At 42.2% G+C, this 18,524-nt stretch overlaps 1 protein-coding gene across 2 annotated transcripts in view; it reads right to left on the bottom strand.

Moving 5' to 3' along the window:
• Positions 1 to 17,242, bottom strand: part of LOC311443242 (uncharacterized protein) — a 409,687-nt gene extending 392,445 nt beyond the window's left edge. For both annotated transcript variants that reach the window (XR_014697142.1, XM_084533287.1), the window contains exon 1: positions 16,909 to 17,242. The gene's annotated coding sequence lies outside the window, so the exon portion shown is untranslated. The remainder of the gene's footprint in view (positions 1 to 16,908) is intronic.
• Between the last annotated feature and the right edge of the window lie 1,282 nt (positions 17,243 to 18,524).

Here is an 18,524-nt window from a genome sequence, read left to right as displayed (position 1 = left end):
ACTGTTCCAACACTGCAGGACATGAATGCTGGAGTGGACCCACAGAAAAAGCCTCAGTTTTCCTAAATAAACTGATGTCACCCTTTTAACCATGTTTGTTATTAAGTTACTACCTAGAGACAGCAAGATAATTCCCCTATTGATTTTTCAAGTCTCAGTCAGCTAAATTAGAAGAGCCGGGAGAATTCCAGGTTTGTGCTCCCTTTGCCTGGCACCTGCACAAATTCAATCTCTCAGTTTGTGGAAAAATTAGGTCTTAACAACAAGACTCACTGTGGGACTTCACAGCATCCATGGGAGAAAGGAACACTGATGCTTCAAGAGAAAGCCTAGAATGTCCTAAGTTAATTAGGCATAACAGCAGAGGTACACGGCGTATCTGCTCAGATCACAGCACTGATTTCTCTCTGAATTCTGGACCATCCACGTTTGGGGGCAGAGTGCGACCAGACAGACCCCTGTAAGAAACACAGCAAGTAGCAGGAAAGGAAAAGCCACAGGGAGATCAGGGCTCATTTCTTGAGCTCTGAAAACAATTTGAGAGGGAAGAGGTTAAATCCCCAGGTTGCAACCAAGCAGAAAATCAGCTAGTCCAAATACACTATTTTGGGTCCTTTTTTTTTTTTTTTGGGCATCTCTGCAAATTATCCCTAAATGACAAAGGCTCTCAGAATTTATTTGAGAAATTTTCAGTTACATTGAACTGGGTGCACTTTATTTTTAAAAGCAACATCAATTTAAGTCAAAATTCTTCAGAGTGGAAGCACAAGAGGGCACGAGCTGTGAGTGCACACATTCTCCCTTGGACAGTTGGGTTTATTGTTTTGGGCCATGCTGTAGTAAGGATTATTGTTCCTCTTCTCCAAAAATACCTAAGCCTGCCTTTGACCTGATTACCCTTTTTAGTAGCCCTGGCTCTACAGCATCATTTGAGTGAAACTTCTCAATCTAACAGTTAAAATGATACACAAAAGATACCATCATCTTGAGGCTATGCCACATGGATCAAAAAAGAAATCTAGACATTCTCACTGTTTTGTTGCAACTGGGTAAGAAGACAGCTACACAACTGGAGGTTTAGATTGGACATTAGGAGGAAATTCTTCCCAGAGAGGTGGTGAGCACTGGGAGCTGGTGGGATCCCCACCCCTGCAGGTATTGAAGAGATGTGTGGATATGGTGCTAAGGGACCTGGTTTAATGGTGGGGTTGAGTAGGTCAGGCCAAGGGTTGGCTGGACTTGGTGATCTGGAAGGCCTTTTCCAGCCTAAATGACCTGTGATTCTGAGGTGCCACTTGCCTTTGGCCATCACACACAGCAAAACGGTCCTTGGACTAACAGCCTGCAGGACCATTTTTCTTTCTACACCACTGTTTCAGCAGAATGACTTCACTGACTTAAAGTTATTCTGCATTCACACAAGCTTTACTTGCCCCTTGTGTGCTCCACTTTTGAATAATTTGAGTAATAGGAGTGCGACTCTTGGTTCAGCAAGCCACAAAATAGAAGTTAGTGACAAAAACTTAGCTCCCCCTAATTCTTGCAGAGGTATCTGTGCTAGTGCACAAGGGTACACCAGTACAATACAGTGCTACTTAGCTGTAGGCTCCTCATAAAGGCAGGGCATGAAACAAGTCCTTTTCAGAAAGAGCAGCCATGAAGCCACCAGCCTATGGAAAAGACTTTAAACCATCACTGTAGGGCTTACCTGCAACTTCTCTTACATTGCTCCTCAGTGAAGTTACCACTATGGTAGGTAGCCCACTGATAGGTTTGTTTTTGCAAAGTGGGATGTTTCTCTGGGTTTTAATGTATTTCACACACCCACAGTACCTCACTTAAAGTAATGCATTTCACCTTCTGCTTTAGGTTAGAACATCAGAAAACACATTTATCAGATCTTGTTTTCAGCATTTCACAAAAATAGTCAAGGGTTTCATCCGCTTTCCCTCCCCGATGATGTTCTAAGAGATAAGGCATGAATTTTTTTCCTATTGGCACAGTTTTATTACTCAGAAATTTATTTTCAAGTGTTCCATTGCTCACCATTTCCTATCGAGGGAGGTAACGTCTATTTGCACCCTTTGCATTCAAAACAGCAGAGCTACAAGGAGAGAGGAATTTACCCACACCATTACTTAAGCCAGATGCCATATTAGAAATAACCGTAATCTGTAATATTTAGATTGGAAGTATCAACCAAAAAAAGGAAGCTCATAAATCCTTTGGGTGTGGAAATAAGTTCCCCTGGATTCCCAGGGAAAAGCAGAGGAAAAAGGAGATTTTTGTCTAGGAACAGGAGCCCCATTTTGTGGTGTCTTTTTTGACTTCTGCTGTAGATCATAATCAAAGACAATATTTACTCAGTGCCTGTGAATCAGAGAAACATGGGGAATAATGGATATACAAATATTACATGTGCACACCACAAAAAAAAATCATCACAAGAAAATTTGGCAACTAAATGCTTAAATTAACATTAGCATTCTCAAATCAGGGCTTTTGTGAGCAAGCCTGCTATCTTCAGCTTCTGTTTCACAAAGAATAACAAAAGTGGCTATTTTCTCAGAGCAGATGAAGGCATTTCAAATAACATTATGGAATTAAAAGGCATGTTTCCTAAACAAATGCACCAGCACAGGCAAACAATGGAGTTTCCTTCACCCAGTATCCTTTATTAGCTATAAGTATTAATGTTGCTCTAGGAGATAAAGGAATCTGGAAGGTGCTTCATAATTTCAGCTCTACTCAGACATCCTTAGTGACAGACGTTTCTAATATAGATAAGGAAGATGGAGCGGATATTAAACCAGACCATCTCCCCATCTCTGCTTTGTTATTCTCGCAGAGATTTACCTCAAGCACTTTCTCCGTGCGGTGGAACTGGTGTCAGTTATTGCGGATGCCTTTGTGGTCTGCCCGAGAAGGGAAGGCATAGGTGTGTGTTAACATTCCCCAGCAGTGAGAGATCTTCTCTATTGTGCATTATAATAAAAGAATGGGGGCATGCATAGCAGTGGAGGGGGAAACTGGGGAAAAGAAAGAGGAACAGAGTTATTCACCTGCTCAAAAAGAAAAAAAAAGGAAAACTAAAATGTCTCAAATTATGAATTTTCACTCATACAGATTGATATTTGCTTTAGGACTTGCAGTGTTTAAAAACAATATATTGGCAGGCAAAGATGGACTTCTTTACTATCTTTTAGCAATTTTCTACTGTGGCATCAAGTGATTTTTAATGGTATTTTACACCCCAATGTAACACACTTAAACTTTTGAGCAAAAGCTCTTATTTGTTTATTTTTATCTGTATTTAGCTCCAGAATCCCCAGTGATTCATAGACCACAGGCTGAAACCAGGTTACTTTTGCTTTGTCTGGCCATTAGATGGCAGACAACAGAACGACCATGCCTGTGCATTGCGTCCTTGAGTTTCTGAAATAAGCATGAAAACGCTGCTGCTCTCTAAATTAGCTCGCTTCACATCCACTAACAATGAAGTACTCAGCATCCCAAAGACCTTTAAAGTCACCTTTCTTCTTTTTGCTCCCAAACCATACATTGCAACAACTCAAACCCTGCAATAAAATCACGGAACAGCCATACCCTCCTCTTTCCCTTACAGTTACATGCAACTTGAAGCAGAAAGCATCGTCCTAGTCTCCATTCCCCACCATTCCTGCACTCACAATTAATCTCTGCAATGAAGTAATTGGTCTCATCTGAACTATGACTGATTTCCCCATGGCAGGATTTCTCAACAGTATGAGAAAACGCCTGACATTGCCCTCCTACTAAAGAGATGTTTAAGCAAGGGACAGTAACTGCACATTCAGAGCCTCATTTTGAATCATTGCCACGATATTTGCCAGGCTATCTATCTACCGGCGTCAAACAGACTTTGTTTTTCACAAGTCGGTGATAACGTCTACACACACCTACTGACATTGGGAGCACATCTGCAACACACAAAAAACAAATATGAGCACACAAACGTGTCTTATAAATTCAATCTGTTCCTGATTGTCAGATACGCCCATTTGAAAACCTACTTCTTGGTGTGATTGCATTGCTAATCTTCAAAAAATGCAAAAGATCAGGGAAAAACATTCCCCTCTGTCACATCAACAACAGGAAGCCTCCTTCTACCATGACTCAAATGAGGTACAACTGGCAGGGCTCTCAGTGAAAGACCTGTGAACACATGCATCAGCATCACCAGAGATCTCCACCAGTACAAGCTGTAGTAGTGCTACATACACCTCTTGATTATTTATGGCCTCTACCCTGTATAAGTTGTATTTGATCATACCAAAAAAAAACTATACCCTGCTATTTTTCCAGAGGCATTCTTGCACAGCCTTTTGCTGGGAGACTTTACAAGGAAGTCCTGCCTCTGTAACATAAAGGAGTACCAGGTTTAGGCACTTTTTCTGCAGTCCAACCTCATGAAGTGTTTGAATAATGCCTGTATGAAGCAGAGCCAAGAGCAACCTAATGGCAGTCTTTATCTGTAGGATACATTTAGAGCAGGGGATGATGCAAATACAGCCACACGCACTGTATGTAATATACTCCTCTACATCAGTACTGAAAGCAATGCCAGCTTTAGCAAACGTGGTCAGGGTAAAGTATCTACAGGAGCAAATTTACATCCCAGTTAGAGGGCATTATAAAAGTCACAGTGATTTACAGAACTACAAAAATGATATCAAGACATCAGCATAATCTGTTATTCATTCAAGAGCTGTATCCCATCCAACAATTGAGTTCCAAAGACTTTTGTAAAAAGTCCGGGGCACTTTTCAGAAAATTCAGAAATGGAAATGACTGCCTATATGCTGTTACCTGAACCACAGAGATGTAGAGCACATAAAATCTGGCTCTTAAATTGTAAGAGGTGAAACCCAACATAATGTTTGCAAAAAACCTCTCCATAATGCTTATTTACAGTAACTTTCCACAATTCTGCTAAAAAAGGTGTCAGATAAAAGAGATCTGTGTTGGTACACCATGCCCAGGTCAGTGTTCAAGTGCAAGCCTTCCCCTAAGGCCCCAGAACACGGTGCTAAATTAAGAAGGGGCCGAGTGTGTTAAGCAGAGAGAAGTGGGTTGGTACTTTTCCTGCCATGACAGGAAAAACTCTTCCGACCTTCCTCCACCCACTGTGCCAAGCGACTCTCAGACCTGTGAGGATCAGTCCTTGGGCACAGCTGAACATGCAGAGAGCAGCCCCTACCCCTGATCCAGCAGGAAGAGAGCCTGGATTTGAAGTTAACCAGCCAAGACCCCATCACTCACCCAAGACCGAACCACATATCGAATCAACCTGGCCCACTCACACGCCCACTCAATCCATTAGCCGGGGATTCAGTCATCTCCTGGAGAAACAATTACTTCTGCATATTAAACTCAAGGGCTGTGTGCTACATTATCTCAATCAGAAATTAATATTTCGGCATGCCAAGATTTGAAAATGTGCCCAAGAACCGGAGACCACAGCTGCCTAGCCATGTGCTTCGTGATCCTTCAGGACTTGTCTACAATTTACGGCACCACATCCGCCAAGCAGAGCACAACACACAGCACAGCCAGTCTTAGCCCACACTGCTGTCAGCCTCTGGATATGGACTTCTATGGAATCTGTCACTTAAACATGGAGCTTGTTTTTAAATTCTCCTTGTGAGTAAAACACACAACACTATTTTATTTCATTAATAATGTTACGAGATTAGGAGGTATTTTATGCCTGCAGTCCGCATGATCTGGAAATAATTTTAACAAGTACTACATCAGTGTGTTTGCTGCACAATAGACATCTACTTATGCTATCCTTCAATACACAGAAGGATGAATATGAATCCCACATGTGGGAAATTGTTAATATTATAGCACACAAGAAATCTTAGTGAATAGTCTCATAATATATTATTCATTACACATAGTGCTTGAAGACCGAGAGTTCCCATGACTACAGTATAAAACCAGTGCACTCAGTGCAAACTTTGAGCTCTAAAATACATCCCAACATAGCTAGCTACCTTTCGGGTTACCAAAACAAGGGAACAATGCAGGTCATTATTCGGCACAGGATGACTAAACATGACCAATACATATCAGATGTGATCATTTAGAGAAACCACACTTGGCTTGTCTTTTATCTCCTTGTGACTGCAGATTTCCAGACCTACCTCTTGCACAATGATACCCCTACCTCTTTCAGACCCTTAGTCCTTCTCTCACTTCCTTGGTCTGCAGGCATAGATTAGCTTTTAATACATCTTTATTTAGCAGCACTAGAAATTTTAACTAAGCTGAAATACACATCGCATACATTGCTGAATTATACATGATAATGCTAGCTCAGTGCTGTACTGTCCTGAAGATACTCATATGATGAGCCAGAATTACAGTTTTCAAAGGGCCCACATGTCTTTAAAGCCCAAGTGTTTGGATCAGTTGTGGTGTTTTTCTGTTGAAAAAGACTTTTAAAGCCTGACCAAATTTTGAACTTGCAATTTTATGGGACAAAGTATTCCTGGGTTTAATTTTGCATCTGCAATTTAGCCCAGTTGGATATCTTAAAACACTTCTACAGCATTAACATGATTGTGCATGTGTTATCGCTCCAGTTACAACACTGCTTACATACTACCCTTTTCTAGTGGCTCAAAAGATCTCAGCTGGATATTCACATATAATTATTTTCACATAGTCATCCTCTGCTTCTGAGAATTCACATTGGCCTGTCACTGGAAATAATTGCTGTAAATTATTTTTGGCTGATGTTTTACACATCCAATGAACAAATGCACAAAGACCACACAACAGATAAATGTTGTTAAGATCTTTTCAAACCATTATGCCTGGTTCTTGACTACACACGACTGATTTAACAACACTTCGATGGAGCAGGGGAGTCCCTGTAGCCTCCACAAACAAAAACACACCCTGCCATTGCGCTGAGTGTGCACATCCATGTACTGAATTATTAAATCAACTATCAATGTTGTAAGGTAAGTGTTCACAACTTCTCCTTCTACACCATCCATACACGAGGCTTTGTTTCCCTTCCTGTCATGCTATGCTCAGCCACTGGCTGGGTTGTCCACTTCAGTTCTGACTTCTTAAACTGCCTGGTTCCTCTCAAGGATTGCTCTGTCATGCTTATTTTTTTCTCCTTGCTATTTCATTTTGGCACATTTACTTCAGAATTTCCTTTCTGGCTTTTTTAGATCATTTGGCTTCAGCTACTTACAGGTGCATCTGCATAGCAGAATGTGAGAAGAGGGAACACAGAAAAAAAAACTTTCCAAAAGGAAATGCAGTAAAAATACAACAGGTAACTGTCAGTACCTTGACTAAATCCTTATCAACCAATTCCCTTGACACAGACCTGAAAAATAAAACCATTATTACCCATTAAGCAAGCATACACCTCCTGTGGCCAGCTGCCTCCAGCTGCAAGGGGCTGTGCCTCTGGCCCAGGCAACCCACAGGTAGGGAACATTTACAGGAACGTGGTACCAGGCCCCACAGGGCAGGATGCTCCCCACCGCACTACCACGGGGGCGTTAGCACAGGACTTTCCCTAGCCCCATTGCCTGCTTCTCTCCCACATTCCAACAGCCTGGTATTTTACTCTTCAAGCACTGACAGTGAACAAAAGATGGCCTTCCTAAACACTGTGCAGCCTTCTGAGCCTGCGGGTTCGCAGCCGAGCGGAGGTAGCCTTGGAAGTGTAACCATCCATGGGATTGCTGAGTTCGTGTGCGCGGCGGGCATTATGCAAAGCCAGGCATGACACGGGCGGCTGCCCAGGCTTTCAAAGACTGCAGAAAGACCCTATGCTTCAAGTGCACTTGCTGTGCCTTCCTCCTTGCTCCCACTTGTCCAAGCCACCCAAGGCAAGGCAGAACCAGCAGCCAGCCACCTTCTCATTTAGCTCCCAGGAAATTTGGTCAGTGACTTCATTAGGAGCTGCCTCAGGTTGCAAACCTTGACAAGGGCTTTCAACTGTGTGCTTTTTCCTTCACTTAAAATTTAAACAGCCCCTTAAACTCCCAAGAATTTGTATTTTAAGTCACTTTTGAAAATCAAAAAGGAACACCAAAAGGTATTAATTAGCATTAGAGCTGATGACTTGCAAGGCAATTGCAGCTTGGTATGGCTTGAAATGGCTGCTTCAGAAACCCACCAGAAATTAAGTTTCTGATGCAAGCAGCAGATACTTTGAACTCAGTTGCACTGAATGAACAAGGAGGACACAAACAATATATTTTGCTTGGTTAATTGAAATTATTCTGATAACTGTTTCCATGACCACCAGCTGTACGTTTCTCCCTGGTTTCTGCTCCTGCTAGCCTTTAAGACACTAAAATTCTCTCCCTTGTGAGCAGATAGAGCCCACCCAAAATTCTGTTTAGAAACTCTCATGATTTAAATAAAGACAATGCAGTTCTGTTGTCACAGCAATCGTTATTCCATGGGATCATCTCAATGACTAACAGCACCTATTCTGACTTTTAAACTTGGCAGATGCCAGCTTCGCATCACACTGCGAAGACAAACATGTGTAACTTATGCCGTAACTAAGTCAATTGCAGTAAACAAGCACCAAAAGTCACTGTCAGCAAACAGAGCAGATGACAATTCTAAAACAAGGGCTGTGGCTTCCAAACTGTCTGCGTTTCATTTCAATCTTTCCGAAGAACTAGTGCAGAATAGACCTTTGTTAGCGTGCCTTATACTTCCTCTTTTGGCTCACTAATTATAGTTCTAAAAAAGATTGTAATTCTGAATAGAATCAGCTGAATAATTCATAACACTTACACTTGTCTGTGAGTGTTGTCTGCGAGTAGATCAGGATCATCTTAGCTGTATTCATTATTTAAATTTATTTGCCAAATACCTCCTACAGATGGTTCTTGATCTGTAGTTACTTGGAAGCTGCTAGTTGCAAATATTTAAAATTTATACACTGGGCATTCACAAGTTGATATCTGGTCAAAAACATACATCTATTCATTTGCTTGTATATGCAATTACCATGCTTACTAAATCACTCAGACGTTCTCGTGTAAACATAGCTAGAATTAATAAGAGTTATTACCACGAGCCTTCAGCACTGCCCAGTAAGGACGTTCATCAGGCGTGAGCTACGTGTTTCCTCCCTGAGTCACGACCCTTCTGCTCTGTGTATAAGAGCAAAGAGCCTTCTGCCCAGAAAAATATAACACAGCAGACACAGATGGCAGGGACAACACACAAACAGCATCACGATCCTGTGAACGCAGGGACAATTGGTTTGGGAACTAATTCTCAGAGACAAGAAAGGGAGGTGAACTGAAATGACTGAATCCCATCTTCTCATGCACGAGGCAGAAAACTAAGTGACTGAAATAGAGACGAACCGTCAGCTGAAACGCCAGGATGAAACCCCTAGGAAAGAGACTTAGCCAACTTGGCAAAAGCAGGTGCATTCCGGATGTGGATCTTTCAAAGACTCTTTGTTTAGGGAGACCACGTCCCAGTATTACAGGAGTTTAAAGCATTTGATGAGCCAGAATTTGGTAGCAGATGCTCCAGTGTAAACCCATCTTCCACCACTGAAGCCACTGGAATTACCTCATATTTACCACTGCACAGAGGAGAACAGAATATTTCTGAGTGAGAACTTCTGTTCCTTGATGACCTTTAAGAAACCAGAACTCCAACGTATTTCTCAGGATTGCTACAATTAAAACTGTGATCAGTCTTCCATATGTACTTGAATGCAAACCACCCATTCTGCCTTTAGCTCGGTATGAAGCCTGTTCTCAGTGCGGTGTTAGAAAGCTTCTTGTAACTCTAGCTCCCTGAAGCCAAGGTGTCAAAAGTATAATTTAAGCCACAGATAAGTGTGGGACTGAACAAGTATTAGATATAAGCAATTTGCTAATGCCTTTTATTTCTCCTGCCCAGAAAGAAGATGAAGGGGAAGGAGGCGGTAACAGGAGCTTGAAATTCAACAGGATCATGAAAAAGCAGTAGGAGGAGCATGAGCTACAACCAGAAAAGGAGACCAAATTGTCTTAACACAGCTCTGCCTGAAACTTAGAACAAATCTCACCATGAAAAATACTGTCCTGTACAGATATTTTCCTCAACGTTTTATTAGGTACAGAATAGCAAATGGGCTGTCATCAATGTAACTGCTCCTGCACCATTTGCCAGATGTTGTTTGCGTGTCCACAGCAATGTGGTCATATTAAAATGTATAAAATTGTGATTTTTCACTGGCTGCTCAGCACCACAGCCCCTACTGAGTGTCTTGGCCTAACGCAGGCTTTCAGCAAGATATAGTTGAGCAGACAGACTGCAGATTTTACTTCTTCGTTGACCTACAGTACAAGTCAATTAGTGGCTTAATATTGCTAAGACATTCATTAAAGCTTGAAGTGGGCAGAGCTTCATCTGCTAGATTCTTGCTGTTTAAGAGTGTCCAGGGAGAGTATTTATAATTGTTGAGTTGTGACCACGTACTTCTGGAGGAAAACCACAGATTATCTCTGCAGTAAACAGTGTGTTATCCAGCTATTTTCTAAGATCTGTACTGTACTCAGTCAAAATACAGAGATACTCTCCTATTATTAGAGCTACTCAACCACCAAGTTTTAATGTGGTCTTAGAGGGTGCTCTGCTGTTCCTATCTGCCTCATTTAGTGTACTACGTTTTGACAGCTCTGGGCTCTGTAGCATCCCTTTCTCCTGTCTACCCCATTACCACCACTCAGGTAAGAAAACTACATTTAGTGGTAAGATGATATCAGTCAATAATTATGCTTCCTTTTAATAATTTAAAAAGGAAATATCTCATTCTTTGATATTATTAAAAGAATGTCCTGCATGTTACATATTTACATTGATTCGGTTCTGTCACTTGTATTTCAGTAGCATGTCAGAGAGATGCCTCCATGCTCCTGATGAGATACATGGACACAGATTCAAATTTGTCAGGAGCTTAAGAGAGTTCTCATCGGGGATTAGCCCAGACACCATCTGCAACAATTATAAATCATCTTGATAGGAAAAGCCTGGAAAGTGCATTTCAGAGTATGCAAAGTACATCACCGGGCCAAATGCATCCCTTCTGCTCCTGAGCACCAAATCTCATCTCCATATCCACTGTGGCTGCTCAGCTCCTTCAGCTCTGCCAGCCGGGGCCCTGCTGCTTCTCTCTCTGCCAGGGAGGTGTTAAGTAGTGATTTTGAGAGTACTTCTTAAGTAACGTATGTGCTGTTACGTGCCCAGTTGCTATGAATGCACGCACCTCATTAACTGCATAACATCTAGTATGTACTTACTGCAATTTGTATGTGTGAATGGGATGATTTCAAAAGTTTTTGCGTGCTCACCCCATTTCAGCTCACAATTCCAGCACAGAAGGGACCACACTCCTGCCTCTTGAAGAGAAAGAGCAGAAACAGAAGGGAAAGGGAACAAACTCTCATACAAACATATGGGGAAGAAAGAAAAAGATCCCCTATTGAAGTCAATAGAGCTACAATGATTTACACTCCCTGCAAATCAGCTCCTTAATCTACAAAAGCAGGCTGTCATAGTGGGGCCTGGACAGCTGGAGAGAATACAGCTGTGCAACAGCCACTCCGCCTCTTTTCGCCTCGAGCATCATTTGCAAAGCAGCCAGCTAAACTCCAGTTCTCGCCCCATTATTGATTGTGGTGGTTGCTGATGTAAGAAGCACAACACAAGTTAATTATTAGATTCGGGGTTAAGCTCGCCTGACTGGCAGTTAGAAGAAACCTTATCTTGATGTGTAAACTCCAGGAATAGGTCAAGGAAGAGAGCTGAAGGAAAGTAAACACGGAGAACAAGGAACGTGGCCTGTGGGTTTGTGTTCTTACCCCACAGTCTGCAACCTCCCTGCAAACAGAGCAAGCCACGGTTAAACCCAGCACATGGAAAAGAAGATATGAAAAGCAACTGTACTGATGATTTATAGGTCTCCGACTAACTGTTATCAAGCATAGAGGGTCTTATCTTCAGGTGATTTGTTCATGGCACTATCTTTACAGAACACTAAAAAGTATGAAATATCTGTCATGATAGCACACAAATATCCTGGACTGCCCCCTTTATAATGGATGGCTGAAAACAAGCAATAGTGGGCAAGGAAAATTAATGTCTCAAGAACAAATTAAAAAGGCACTTTCATAAACTGAGGAATGACAGCGGATCCTTTCAGCAATGCACGCTCCACCTGCACCTCCCAGATGTTGAGCTGGAGGATGGGGTTATTGCTCCATGAGCACTAATGCCTTTGCTTACCAGAACACAAAGGTCCTGGATAATGCAGGAAAGACCAGCACAGACCAGCCTAGCAGGGAATAGCAATCTCTCACTTCCAATGCCTTCCCTGGCAAGGCTATTTGTCCCTTACATTTTGCCTAGCATTTCCTTTCTCAATTAAATCCTGATACCATCCCCTCCAACACCACATTTGGATGTCTTCAATCACCAAAGATCCTGGGTGGCATGTAAGACACACTTTTGTGTGTTTCAGGGAGTTTAACATGAAAAAGGAGGGTGTTACAGAGTTAATCCCAGCAGAGCAGGTGCCTCCCCAGGAGGGCAGCCTCAGCCTGAACCATTCCTGCCCAGCTGAGCTGAGGGTGGGAGCAGCACCATTAATTCATCCTTTATCAGCACAGGGGGCTGTTAGGAGGGAAGGTGTCTTTGCACACACCTGGTATCCTACAGCCAAACCCTGCACCTTCTTCTGTTACCCTGGCTGAAGTGAAACCTTCCCAGCCATACGGTTCTCGCCACGAAGCAATCCTATCCGGCAGCGTAGAAGGGGCTGTAACAAAAACTGTCCTCTGCCAGCCTGCAACACAAAATGTTCCTCTGATGGCTGCTGGAGCCCACAGCCCTGCTCCCACCAGTAATCCCCTCCTCCATAATTTAATAAGCTTCACCGTAGTGAGGTTTGCCCTCCCCCACCACACGATTCCCTTCCCCATTCCCCAGACAAGCTATGACAGCCACAAAGAAGAAATTCCCCGGTGCATTGTTAAAGGCCCAACTCCCCAGACCAAAGACGGGCTCAGTTAACATTAAAGCCTTTCCCCTTATGAGCAACCTGAGCTGAGATTAAGGAATGAGCCCACACTGTCAACCTTAACCCTGAGATGAGGCTGGTAACTAGGGCAACAGCATCTCACAAACACACCATGCCATCCCATTTTGTCTTCTTACACCGCAACACAAAACATGATAGGTAAGCGGATGGGCAAATGAAAACCAGCCACCACCCACTCCCCCAGCTCATATTTTAGCCCTGAAGTTTATCAGGAGCTAGGAAAGGTTATTTATTAATGCTGCCGTTAATGCACAAAGATAATCTTTCTCACTCTGTATGCGTGGCGCACACCAGATGATAGTGTGCGCCTTTCTCGCTTGGACTCCGGCGTAATTATTTGCAGAAGGTAGCACAAAATGATCTTCCCAATATTAGACTCAAGCAGCTTGTCTGGTTTAGCTTGATCTTTATTTATAGACACAGTCTGGGAGCTTTTTGTATGCAGAGCAGGACATAGTGACCTGCTCGGGCTCAGTTATATAATAGTTTCAGAAGAAGACTTAGTGTAAATTGACCCTAATCTGATCTTGAATTGTGACACATTATAACTCCAAAAATAAATCAGCATTTCTCTCGCTCTACCATTCATTTATTTCCACAATTGGAAATAGCCAAAGACTGATAAATCTATGTGTTTATTAGAAATTCTTTAAATTTTAAAAACATCTCTCACATTATCCTCATTAACCATGAGCATAACAATTGACTAACATGTTACACCATGCAGCTCTGTAATATACTCAGCTCACCTTCAGAGTCAGTTTCCAGATGCAAATACTGCATTCACAGAGAGTAAATTTAAAGAAAAAAAACTGTGGTTTTTGAGAGCACAACCTTAAAATTTACTTGGCCAAATTTGCAAGGAGATGGAAACCTAGGCACACACTTCAGCACACCAGCAGCACTCCTTCCCCATCAATATTTGAGCACACAAATTTACAACTCCCTCCCCACAAGCACTTGAGCTTGCAAGTGCTTTCCATGGGCATCTTGATTGCACATTTCAGTTGTACTCACAGAAAGGGAATACAAAAGAGGCATAAATATGGCTCAGCAATTAATTTGCAAACCTGAATCAGTATTCACAGATATTTTTACACTATCTGCTTAGCTCTCGCTGATGAATAGCAGCTGTATGAAAATATGGAGACACATTTGGAATGGTTTTTAACAACTTTGAACAATACCTTCCTGCCAAGCAACTGATACAAAAGGGTCTTGGTATCAATGGAAAACAGGCCCATCGCATTCTCCCTTTATATTGATATTAGCTAATTAATTGGCCAAACTCATTATGCGTGTTATTCAAATTTGGCCTTTCTAAAATGCCATAGCTTGGGCTGAAAGTAATTTCTTACATGGTAGTAGTATTGATTTATAGTGATTGCTTGCTGGGTAAAAGAGGCTCCAGTCCTGCAGTCTGGACCAGTACGAGCAGATGGTTCTTTGCTGTTGCTGCTGTCTGTTCCTGAAAAAATGCTTCTTGTCAACTGTGCTTGTCCAACACTTTTGGAAGTGAGTACTTGTGCATTTTGTGCCTGGGTCAGGTACTCAATTCTCGACAAAAAGCTCTTGATGCAAGGACCTTAGCACGAGGACAGTGCTGAGTTTGCTGTGCAGAATTAACAACAAAACACTGCACCATTTGGAGGGGCATTCTCCTTCAGAAGTCTTGGCAGCTTGATTCAGGGCAAAAATACCTCTCCGGACACTGACAGTATGTAAGCACATGGAGACACAGCATCTGAGCCTGCTGTGATACCCACAGAGCGCCTGTAATAGAGTTCCTTACAAATGCCCTCCAAGGCATTACCTAACTTGCATTTTCCCTAATATAGTTTCAGAGTAGAGCTTGTTTGTTTAGAGGACAACATAAAGGGAAGAAAAAGCTCTTATTTTTGCCACTCAGGTTCTCACTACTCCCTTTGAGAAGTCTCCTTCCAAGAGGAGGCAGAAGAGATCTTGCCCTCCTCCCTCCCACCAAGGGAAGGCTCAGCGGTGCTGCAGGCACCAGCTTGGTCTCTGTAGCTGCTCCCCTCTCTCTATTACTGCTTTAAAGCCACATCCCCAATCCCACCTGATGTTCCAGGCACCAGATACAAGCTATTCAACACCCTTTATCTTCTGCTTTGGCCTTCCCACACCACCCAAAGGCTCTGGCATCACAGTGATGATCTGATCTTCACCCTGGGGTCTGGAAGGTGAGACATTGCTGCACTCCTCCATTTCTACATGCACAATCCAGGAGCAGAACCGATGGAAGTGAGGCTCCAGGCCAAGACTTTTAAGCAGAATTTACTTTTATTGCATCAGTTGCATTCCTATTAATGTGTTTAAATAGGCACTATTTCATTTTTTCTTCAGAAATAATCCTTCTAAAAGACACTTATGTTTGCAAGTAGACATTATTTTTGGCAGGGTGAATGTACTGTGGAGGAAAGACTCCATTGTACGCTGCTTTATTTGGGAGTGAATTAGGGGCAGTAGGAATGAACTGCTCAAACTCCAGAGGAGATCTTATTACATATGTTTGGCATAGAGGGGGAAAAAAGTGAAAACTTTGCATATTTCTTCAGAGATTTTAAAAAATGAAAATAAAAGCTTCCTTTAATTGAAGTACCTTTGCTCTGAATAAATATTTTCATGCTTTACCCATAATACAAAATACCTAATTGAATGTTTACTAATGAGCTTAAAATAGTTCATCTTGATATTGATTTTCCTTTTTACTAGCTATCACCATCTTGCATTTTAATTAAGTTGAAGAAATAGAAAGGAAGAAAGGAGAAACAAATATAATCAATCCCAAAATATACCTTCAAAGAGATTTCTCAAGTTGTACAAGAGAAATACAAAGGGGAAAAAAAAAAAAAAAAAAAAAAGCATGATAGAAGGAAGCTTCAATAATAATACTGTCTTGATATCATGTTTGTTTTCAGAAGGGCCAAGAAGCCAGTATTACCCAAAGGCAGGTAACCAGGTGGTGAGAATATGGTAAACTACTCCAAGGTTTCCCATTGCAGACATTTACCAAGAAAACAAAGAAATTGGAAAACCAGAAGTCCACACAAACATCATAAACTTCAAATCACACCAAAATAAATCAGACAATCAGAGATTGCAGTGCTGTGCAAATGATAGAGAGACGCAGGAATGAAGCTTTCCGGAGGCACAATTACTGCAGAAGTGTGAAATAGCACCTTTTAAAGGTCACATTTTAGGGCTGTCTAAAATTGGACCCCTACTGAGTACTTACAATTCTATCTGAAATACATTTTCAGATACAGATGGTTGGGCAGTTTCTGCTCTGACTCCACAGCTCCATGATAAAATGAAGGATCTGAGACCAGCAACACTCCACAAACGCCTGTACCCAACTCACCTGTGATACCACGACTCTCAGATATTGTGGCATCCTGAAGAGGTATTCTTCACTTAAAATACAGTTTAATTTCAAAACCAAAATTCAGGAGGGAAAAAGCTCTCTCCCCTCTTTTTCCTGGTTGTCACTATGAGATTCAAAGCCATGGCTTTCACACTAGCCATCCAACTTCAGGAAACAGGGAACACCTCGGGGGACAGCAGGAAGGCCATAGTACAGCAGACATTTCAAACCTTCTCCTATATGACACCACCTGGATGGTGCCTTCTATAGAAGCCCAAACATAGCTGGCAATTCAATTCCATAAACTCTTTACACAGAGCATTTTCTTTAGTCTTGCTAATAGTGCCTGGGTTATAAACATCTTTGGGACACAACCTACCTTCCATCTCGCAGTTGGCATGCCATCCAGGAGAAGTGCACCAGGGGTTCTACTCGATTAGATCCCAGGGTACTGCTATAATTCAACTTACTAAAGAAACATGTCTGAAGACAGTAAGACTTCTTCATGCACCACAATCAGTAGTTCCAGAGTCTTCAAGCAACATGCCTAAGTCTTTTCTCCCCCAAAATACAGGTACATCAGTCCACAGGAGAGCTCAGCCATGTAGTAAATCAACTTCCCATTCCAAAGAAAATCTCCTAATTTTAATTACCAGCATTCCCCAACACTGCAGCCTAAGCAAACTTGAGAATTCACGAGAAGGTCTGCACTATAAACCTGCAGCACCAAGTTGGCACACAGGTGAATCACTTTACAGGCTGCAAGGGCCCCAAACACGCAGCAGCTGTTTCTCACCCCCCTGCTGCAGGAGGGTAGGGGCCCTCTGATGAAGCAGCACGAAGAACCTGGACAAACCCCTTCTCCCCACTGCCTGCTCCTGACCTACGGGGTTGTCCTGGTACATGGGATAAGGGATGACAGTGGTCCCATCACCTCTCCTCACAGGGGTAGGAATTTTGACCTAGGCCAGCCTCCCAAAAATTTCTTTTGTCTTCACCTTTAGGGAAACAACATTACTTCAAGTACTTCATTGCAAAGCCATGTTCCACTGTCAGTATAGGCTTCCAGTTCCCTACTTCCTCTTTCCCGGCATATCAACCACATAAATTACTCGTCCTCTTCTATACCTACCCAATGACAAGAGTATTTATTGCAGGTGCTCAGTAACTCCCGCAATTACCTAAACAGCACCTGTGAGTCAGGATGGGTGGAGAAAGAAATGGCACTTTTCTGTAACACTGCACAGCAAATGACCAGATACCAAAATATTAGCTGACAATAAACAACCCCTTTTATTGCACTTTGTTAAATTTTCACCAGCTGATCTCAAATTTCTTGATGAAGAAAGCAATGCAAACAGAATTCTATTGAAGCATTGTCATTATTTAAGACTTTTTTTTCCCAATTTACTTTTCACTACTCCTAGCAATCACCACCTATAAATAACACAGACAGGAAAAACTCCTTTCCTCAAGAGAAGGGTCACTGGGAAGTCACCCTCAATCCCTAATTCTCACCTAAAAATTACTGCCTAATTTCTACTGAGATGATAACCATATTCTTCTCAAAATATCCCTTTCCTCAACAGGTATCTGTGCCAAGACTAGCCTAAAGAGCACACTGCCCAGCCTCTGCCCCAGCTTGGAGGTAACAGTGATACAGCCAGCACATAGGAGGCACACTTTCCACCTTTCCAAGGGAATAAGAACCTCAGTTTTCACCCATCTTCATCACAAGTTGCTCTTATAAATTGTGCAGATTTTTTTTTCATCTAGGTGCAACAGTTTTGCAGCAACTAGCCACCATTTTATAAGCACAACTGAGAAAGAAACCTCTCAATTCAGTTCAGGTTAGAAATGCCAAATGGGTGCCCTGAAGACCTTACAAGCAGGACCTTCAGCAGCTGACTGTCCACACAGCTTCAGTATGTCCTGAAAGCCAACGTGACCGGTAGCAATGTCTGCAAACAACTACACTTCCTTCTTGTCTGTCTT

This window comes from Aythya ferina (assembly GCF_964211825.1).
Source record: "Aythya ferina genome assembly, chromosome: 12".
Lineage (NCBI taxonomy): Eukaryota > Metazoa > Chordata > Aves > Anseriformes > Anatidae > Aythya > Aythya ferina.
Note: the sequence above shows the minus strand (reverse complement) of the source record. Positions and strands in the feature narration are given on the sequence as shown.